The following is an 8,663-nucleotide window of genomic DNA, read 5'->3' on the forward strand; positions in this document are numbered from 1 at the left end:
AGAATTTTTAGTCTTTTCACGCTTCAGTTTATTGACCATAGTGTGCAAGAAGGGATAAGAGTATCAAATGCACAAGCAAGTCATTAGAAAAGTCAAGCTTTAGTGCCTTAAGTTTGGAAGCGATGTTAGACATCTCCATAATGTACTCCCTAATATTTCCTTTTCCTTACCTTATTTGGACAAGGTTAGCTAAAAGCCTGCTTGTCGCAGCCTTTTCATTCTTTGCAAAACTTTTTTCGATTTCTTTAAGGAAATCCTTTATAGATACCTCATCAGACATACCGCTCCTGAATGCTTCTGGAACGCTGCGCTTTAGCATCATTAGACTTAAGTGATTAGAATGCTCCCACTTCTCAAAGTTAGCCTTTTCATCAACAAAACTTTTCTCTGTAGGAGAAACATGTTGTTCTTTCCTTAATGCATAGTCTAAATCCATGCAGCTGAGAACCAACAAAATGTTCTCTTTCCAGCTCTTAAAGATTGTGTCGTTAAGCACAGGAATCGAGTGTAATGCCCCAAATTTCCTAATAAGGATTAAGACCTTGATTAGGAGGCCGGGAGGTCCATAATTGATTTATTATGTTATTAAATGGTAATATGCATGTTTATGTGAATTATATTATAATATGATGTAATATGCATGCATGTGGGTCCACATTTGATTATTAGGGTGATTTGGTAATTTGGCCTGTTGAGGGCATATTTGTATATTTGGGTGCATATTGTGATTTGTGAATGAGATCCCATTATTATGGAGATATATTCGATCTATTCGGCATGAGACAGTCTTATATTATTGATTAGCGGTTTTGTCATAACGGGGGTCTTTTATTGGGATATTGAGTTATGAGGATGTTATTTGATGATAAATTAGGAGTTATTGAGATCAGGAGGAAATTCTTGGAGTTTTGACTATAATGTCCCCGGGGGTGTTTTTGGGACCCTAAGCATTAGGTTTTATTTAAGGTTACTTAAGCTTGAAGTAGCTTGTCAGATAGAACCGTACATCAGAAAACCTCTCTTCTCTTCCCGATAGTTCATTTTACTATTTAAAGCATCTTTGAAGAAATCTCGAGTTCTAGGAGTCAGAATCAAGCGAGGATCGAGGCATAGCGATCCTAAGAAAGATTGGAAGCTTATTAGCCGAAGGATTTAGTTGGAAAAAACTCAATTGGAGGTAATTCAAGTTTTAAGTTTTAAGTTTTTAAAGTTTTTAAGCTTAGAATTGGACTTTGTGAATCGTTGAGTTTTTGGTTCATTTGAGCCTCGGGATTTGATGGTTTTGGATCATTGGGAAACTTAGAAACTTTGATTTGATGATTTAAAGGTGTTTAGGTGTGTTTTTGGAGTGTTTGGGATGATGGAAAACGGGTTTATGGATGGTTCTGGGTTGGGGGCCGCGGCCCTAGCTCGAAGAAGCAGCTGGGGAGGTTTTGGCCTTGCTGGGCGCTGCAACCCTACGTGTAGGGCACTGCAGCCCTTGCTCCTGGAGTGGTTGGGGGTCGCGGCCCAAGGGGTTAGGGCCGCAGCCCTTGGACAGGTTTGAGCCCGTTTGAGTGTTTTGGCCCCAGGAACTTGGTTTTAGGCCTCGGGATTGTTCCTACTACCCCGATTAGTGGGGATTGATGTCCCGGAGGCTAGATCTTGGTTTGGGAACCTTTGGTGTTCATTTTATTGATGGTGTCCCATATTTGGTTATGACTAGGTAACCGCTAAAGGCTTGAAGGTTGATCATTCTCAAGGGTCGTTTATATATTAATTCTCGCTCGAATCAGAGGTAAGAAAACTGCACCCTGTGTATATGTGACATGCATGGTTATTCTTGATGCATGTTGGATGCTTAAATGTGACATGCATGGTTATTGTTGAGGCATGTCAAGTGATTAAATGTGATGCATGTGTTGCACGAGAAACATGTGGTTAGGGCATGTTATGAATATTGAATATGAGCTTGTTCAGAGCTTGAGCCTCTGTGATTATGCATGGTCCTAATTATGCTAGCAGTTGTTAAGTAAGCATGCTGAATGCCCTATATTCGGAAATTTGACATATGATATATGTTTGGTAGCATTGCTTGCTTGTGTGTGTGGCACCAACTATTCAGGATCGGCACTAGCCGCATATCACTGACCTGAGAGTTAGAAACGACATAAGCGTCGAGGATGCAGGGCCGAATGAAGATTATATCTAATCGATATCAGCATTGAATGACTCATATGGGGTATTAATGCTAGACCGACCCGAAGGTCGATGAAAATTATAAGCGCTTGGCTAGTCTAGGACTAGTTACTCAGAGCCAAGGCCTATTGACTGCTTGTCACATGGCTAGGGAATAGTGTTCCATAGTTATGACTCTAGGGTCATTAGGAAGGTTATGTTGGTGACTAATCATCATGCACCTATCATGTTTAAGCTAGTGAAAGGATCACTTATTTATAAAGGGAACGGAACCCACTTTAGCGACTTGTACCACTGTCACTCTTTTATTCAGGGCTATCAACCCAGTATGGTTACCGGAACCACCGGTGATAATTCACTTATCTAATTGTGATTGACTTGATAGTCATCTCATCAGGAGGACAGGATTCCTTATCCTGGATACCCATCATTACGTGGATTTGTTTGCCTGCTTGACTAGGGCTATATCTGCTAGGCGTGTGCCTTATGATTTGATTACATATTATTACTGTTCATGAGCATATTGAGTTTTCTTGCTGGGCTTTGGCTCACGGGTGCTATGTGGTGCAGGTAAAGGCAAAAGAAAGCTAGACCATCCTTGAGTTGGAGAGCTTAGGTGGCGATGTGTACATATGCAGCTGCTCGACCGCCACAGCCGAGGTTTGAAGGAGAGGAGCTAAGGTTAAATCCTGTTTTGCTGCTTAGACCGGCTGGTTGTAAATATTTTCTTGTAATAGACCTTTAAATTATATTTTTGGGATCCCAATGTATATAATAAATGTTCTAATGAAACGTTATATCTTTACCAAAAATTTTAATCCCTAAACTGCTAATCATACTTAGTTACACGATTTTGGCCAAATGACTCAATTAGCGAGTTTAGCACTGTTTACAAGGCACACCGTAATGGTCCCTGGAGTTTAGGGCATTACATCGAGTTCATGTTGGCAGCTGTAACGCCCTACTTCCTTAGAGTCGTTACTAAGTGAGTTTTAAAACGAAAAATGTGCAATGAACTCGCTAACCGAGGTTTTTAAAACAAAAGTGTGACTAAGCAAAAGTTAAGGCTGTAATCTTTAAAAATGCGTTGTTTTATTGAAAACATCTAGTATTTAACATTTGGGATCCCAAAATAAGGTTTGAAAACTATTTACAACTTAAAATAAGTTTACAGTCGATTAATTATTAAAATCACAGATTATTACAGTCATTTCTTAAATAAACCCCCAACCAAAGCAGTCGGGCAGGCCAAACATGTACGCGTCGCTTCACGCTCTCCGTACTCAAGGCGGGTTGACTCAATCTTTGCCCTTACCTGCAACACAGAGCACCCGTGAGCCGAAGCCCAGCAAGAAAACTCATACAGTATATAACATATGCGGATTATATAGCTAACATATCAGATTATCCACAGATAAATGAGTATTCCATCAAACTAAACAAACACGGCCATGCCGTCCCAGAGGCATTACCTAAGCCTGAGGTCTCGGTCCTCACCGTAAAGATATCCCCTGTATCCATTGGGGTCCCACCCTGTCTACAAGCACTTCACGTGCTAAGTGTTACTTCCGGCCCACTGCCGTTCTCGGCCTTTCGCCGTTCTCGGCTCCCTTGCCGTTCTCGGCTCCTTGCCGTTTCGGCTCTTTTGCCGTTCCCAGCTCCGTTGCCGCTCCCGGCTCCTTTGCCATTCATTCTTACTATAATCACAAATAGCATAACTCAAATAACATTCAAACATATATCAATTCAATTAAGTCTGCACCCTAACATGTAATGCAATATACGGCCGTGCCCTGATATCAATTCAATTAAGTATGCACCCTAACATGTAATGCAATATAGGGCCATGCCCTGCAATCACACTATGGGCCCATGCCCTGTCCTACAGGTGCTATAGTTTTTCTTACCTGTCAATTTGATAGCTTTCATCACTTGACTCCTTGAGCACGATCCCACTCGAGCCCTAGCGCACACCTGAACACAGCCATAGGTCAAAGTCATCACCGAACCTCAAGTCCGAAAACCTAGCCTCGGGACCAATCTCGAACCCCCAAGAAGTCCTAGATCCAGAAAACAAGATGGTGGAATCAAACCCCGAACCCTAGGTGAAAATCCCTCAAAAATAACCCAAAAACCCCTTTCTGGGAACAGGGTAGCGCTACAGCGCTCAAAAGAGGGCGCTATAGCGCTACAAGCAGAACCGCACCACCCAGAAACAGGGCCTAGCGCTACAGCGCCCAAAGACTAGCGCTGTAGCGCTAGTTGCAGGCAGGCAACTCCCAAATTCTTTTTCCGCGATTTCTTTGAGCCAATCTCAACCTAAACTTCCCCAAATCTTTACCAAACTCAAAATCAAGCTCATAAACACTCTCCACTCATCCCAAGCATCCCAAATCCTCAAAACCCAAGCACATTCATCCCAAATCTCAAAATTTACCATGATTAACCCTAAACCAAGAAATTCAATCAAACATCAAAGTTAAAGGCTTCGAATTCATACCGTTGATGCAATTTTGACCTTGATTCAATTCCTAGACCTCCTCAGCTTGCTCTTCCTCAAAGCTTGCCCAGAAATTCCCCTAAAGTTCCCATCATTCAGCTTAATTACATAACTTAAACTAGCCAAACCCAAAAACTGAAAACCCTAAAAACTTACCTCAAAAGTTGATGTGTTCTTGCTAATCCCTTGCCAAATCTTCAAGTCTCGCTTAGGATCCTTGATGCTCAGCCTATCCTAGCTCTCCACTGAGCTTTGCTCCAAGAAATTTGAAGAGAAATGGTGGGAGAACCACAAACCGATCCTTTGAAACAAAACCCCTCTGTTTTTCTTTCTTTTCTTTTTCTTCCTTTTTCTTTCTTTTCCATAGCCTTCTCACTCTCTCTAACAATCCCACTAAGCATATAAAGCCCCAATAAACTTATCTCTAAAAAGCCAATTGACCAAAATGCCCTCCCTACTAATTATAAACCTTTTTGTCCACGTAGGGCCATTTTAGTCATTTTACCCAATTCCCGCTAATACCTCAAGTGTCTCTAATATTTTCCCGTTGCTTCCCAATACCTGATAAATCACCAAATATGTATTCCTCATCATCAAAATTAATCTCAATATACTCATCAGATTCCTATTTATACCCCAGGCTCGCCCCGAGCCGGGTATAAATCCTCGCCTTGACTTTTCCGCTAGTCTGCTCTCTAGGATCGTCTCGAGTCACAAATCACAGATACATCCACATCACAATGTGGTCTCAACAATCAGCACATATCAATACAGTTATGCCCAGAATGGCCAAAATTACAATTATGCCCTTCTAACACAATCAGGGCCTACATGCATACTAATACACATAGTCATGCATCTCAAATAGTCAAATAGTCATATAACATGCTTTAACTCATAACCATGAATTTTACTCAATAAAGTCACACATAAATCCCAATATGCCCTCCAGGCATACTAATCAAGGCCCTTAAGCCTTATTAGCGAATTTGGGTCGTTACAACTATCCCCTCCTCATAAAAATTTCGTCCTCGAAATTTACCCAAACATATCAGTCAGTAAACCCACAACTCTGACCATAAATTTCCAAGGTCCACCGCCTTACTTTACTTCTCAACAACACTCTTACAAGAGTAACAATCTTGCCCCACAAGATCTTGTCTAATAGCCATACTTTCGTTAGCCCCTCGTTTACACCGCAACCCTGCTGAAGCTTCAGGGTCTGCTTAGATTACAATGTCCACTTCATTGTCTTATTCCTGATTCCAGAGATACCCAAAAGTCATCACCTCTACTAGGTGGGATCAATTGGTAGGCCCCGCTAGCCTAACCCTTGGTACAACTTCAGAATTTATATTGAATCAAGAGTCAGAACTCTTCCTTCTTTCTCTGAACACCATACAAATCCTCGTCTGTTATTACGTAGAGAGATACAAATATTTCATCCTGAAACATTATTTTCTCAAAATTTAACAATTTACAAGTTCTTTTATTCTTCCAGATAGGCAGACACTCCTGCCTTAAGAATTCCAACAACCTCTTTTGGCTTTCACTCTGAACCAATGCCAAACCATAGTATTCACTATCCTTCATCTCTTACCATGTCCTATGTCGTGTTACTTAACAAGACGCCAGCATTTGCTACCATGACTAACTTATCAGGGATTACACTTCCCTTAATACCTCAAGTATTCGCATAGTCAACGCTTAATTATTTAAGATATCTGATAAGCTTTCAGACTGCTATTCCACTTGCAATCAACTGATAATTCTAGGTTCCCACTCTGTTCTCTTTGTTCTCTAGTTTCTTTCAAAAAAAAAATTTAGAATACAATAGGGTCTCAATTCAGTATCATCGGCGTCCTACCCTGAAACCAGTTCACCTGAACCAACTACATTAACTCAATCAACCGAGTTGAAACTTTTCATGTCCAAACACCTTACTTAAGGTCTAATGTGGTCTATTCCCATGATACACCACCACATCACTTAACCCCTCAGTGTCCCAAAGAAAACACTAAATTCTGTCACCCGCTCAACCCTCCCGGTACAACGTACCCTAGGAGGTGGAATGATATCCATTCAAAATTCTCATTCATAAACTAAAATCTAATTGGATCCTCCACTCGATCCAGGTATCCTAACTTGTACCACCTTGGCAGAGTCCTTCCCTGCTTCAACCAAAGCCAACACTTTGGATTCCATAGCTCAGTGACACTCACCAGCTAATCATTACCTACTAACGTTATGCCCATCTCAGTCGTTGCCTTGTCCACTCCATTACAATCTATGGCGTTATTCCTTGACTGACGCACGCCTCTCAGTTAGGAGTTCCGCCTCCAATTAAATCTCCCCTCGTTCAATCGAGGATTATAAACATTGATCGTCCGTCTGTTACTTTTCACCACATCTGGGTCTCAACGTTATCTTTCTTACTAATACCCATCACTCAAGTACCTTACGATATGCATAACTATCAACTTAACATTCCAAGTATATCAACCATGATCCATTCTTTCACCTCCCGCAAGGTTCGATCCAACCTCGCGTCAATTTGCGCCTGGGCGTGCCCAATCTATGATGCACCCCCACAGTTCCATATCCTCATCATGGATCAGGTCCTTTATGCTATCACTCTATACTTAACCATATCACACACATAATCCAGCATCGCCAGATACCAATCAATTCTTACCTTGTCTTCTGAATTTTCCTGACTTGACACCACTCATTCCGTCTAACCTCAAGTTTTACTGTTCTACTCATCTCTGATGTAGTTGTCCCCGGAGATACTTATGCAATAGATGACGCGCTTACCACTCCTGTTATGCTTCCTATTCTTCATTAGCTCCTTTGTGGCTTCAGATCAAATCCTATTACATGTCCTTTCTTCTTGTAGCTCTACTCGGAGTACTCTTAACGAAACCCAAACTGATTCTTCGTATAGCATTACTTGTGACCCTGCTCCCTTAGTACTAACGTCTTCCGCATAATAGTCATTTGCTCTCCCTTTCCGTCAGGGAGTAATCCACACATACTGCTTGTGAACTTGAAGGGGACTTGCCTATACCATTCTTGTATTCTCCACTTTAAGAACTTACCTGTGCTGCTGTAGCTTGAACCATTCTAGAATCTTTGTTACCAACTCCTCACACCCTACCCGGTGCAAAATAAAAATTCATGAAATGTCTCTATCCTTGGTTTCTAGCTGGTAATAACCAGGTCATAGATCAACTCCTGGAGACATCGTCCCATCTTGTATCCAACATTGTACTTTTCGTTCTAACCCGATGATGCTAACAATCCCTGCAGTATAACGCTCTGGCTACTCCAAGGTCAAATTCCTTCGATTGCTTCAATAGATTTTGTGTCAGCCAATACCATCTTTGACAACATTCCTGATACCAATCCTATCTATAGTCCGACCTTGAAGTACCCCCACTCTTTCTTTACATACCCATATAATTTTCCCACTGGTCAGCTCAGTTTCCACTCAGTCTCATTAACATACTCCAGATGATATCCTCTACAATCCATGGTTATTTCTTAACTGCTTAAATCTCTCACTGTGACTCATGTTGAGGCTCCCTTAAGACAAACTCTGTCGTTATTACCATGCACTTCTTGATCACTTGCATCCCAATTCATTTGCTAGAAGTTTCTAATTCCTTCTCAATAAGTATTATTATCTTCAGCCTCTCATATAGCACCCATGAGGCAAACCCTCTATGTCTAACTCCCTCTCGGAACATTCTCAACACCGAATTCTTCCAATTCATTACTTGACCAAAGCATAAACCATTCAGTTGAATACTCATCCTCGAGGAATCAGCCTCGAACTACGAATGTAGCGAGGCATTCTAGTTTTTTGTTCCCTCACCATGGGAAGTCCATCCTAACATATCGAGTCATTCTATGTAGAATTCATGCCCTCACCTGACCTCTTTCCAGGTGGCATCTCCTGTTTCTGATGCAAAGCAGATAA

Source organism: Humulus lupulus, chromosome 6 (assembly GCF_963169125.1).
Source record: "Humulus lupulus chromosome 6, drHumLupu1.1, whole genome shotgun sequence".
NCBI lineage: Eukaryota > Viridiplantae > Streptophyta > Magnoliopsida > Rosales > Cannabaceae > Humulus > Humulus lupulus.